General features: G+C 78.2%; 1 protein-coding gene across 1 annotated transcript in view; it reads left to right on the top strand.

The window, feature by feature from the left end:
- Positions 1 to 435, top strand: part of IQCA1L (IQ motif containing with AAA domain 1 like) — a 14,810-nt gene that overhangs the window by 7,430 nt on the left and 6,945 nt on the right. The window lies entirely within an intron of this gene.

Here is a 435-nt window from a genome sequence, read left to right as displayed (position 1 = left end):
CGCCCCCCGCGTGTGATTGAGTGCCCGCGGCCCCGGGGTGAGGCCAGCACGATGGGGAGCCAGGCAGCACCTCCTGCCCAGGACGACCTGGGCGGCCTGGATGTGGGCGGAGGGGCCCGGGGGCGCCCCCGGACGGTAGGGGCGCAGCGGGGGGGTGCATGGAGCCACGCCAAGCTTGTGAAGGGGGCAGGACACCACTGGGGATGGTCCTGGCCCCCGCCGTGCTGCAGGGGGCTCCTAGGAGGGCACTGGGGCACCCCTGGGCAGGCAGGGGGTGAGCCCTGCTCCTCCACAGCTGTAGGGGCACAACCGGGGCCGGGGTGAGGGGTGCCCACGCTGACTCCCGCCCCGCAGCCGTCGCGGGCAGCGCCGTCGTGGGACGAGGCGGTGCGGCTGGGGGGGCGGGGGGGGGGGGGGGGGGGGGGGGGGGGGGCG

Source organism: Alligator sinensis, unplaced genomic scaffold (genome assembly GCF_000455745.1).
Source record: "Alligator sinensis unplaced genomic scaffold, ASM45574v1 scaffold1660_1, whole genome shotgun sequence".
NCBI classification, from domain to species: Eukaryota; Metazoa; Chordata; order Crocodylia; family Alligatoridae; genus Alligator; species Alligator sinensis.
Note: the sequence above shows the minus strand (reverse complement) of the source record. Positions and strands in the feature narration are given on the sequence as shown.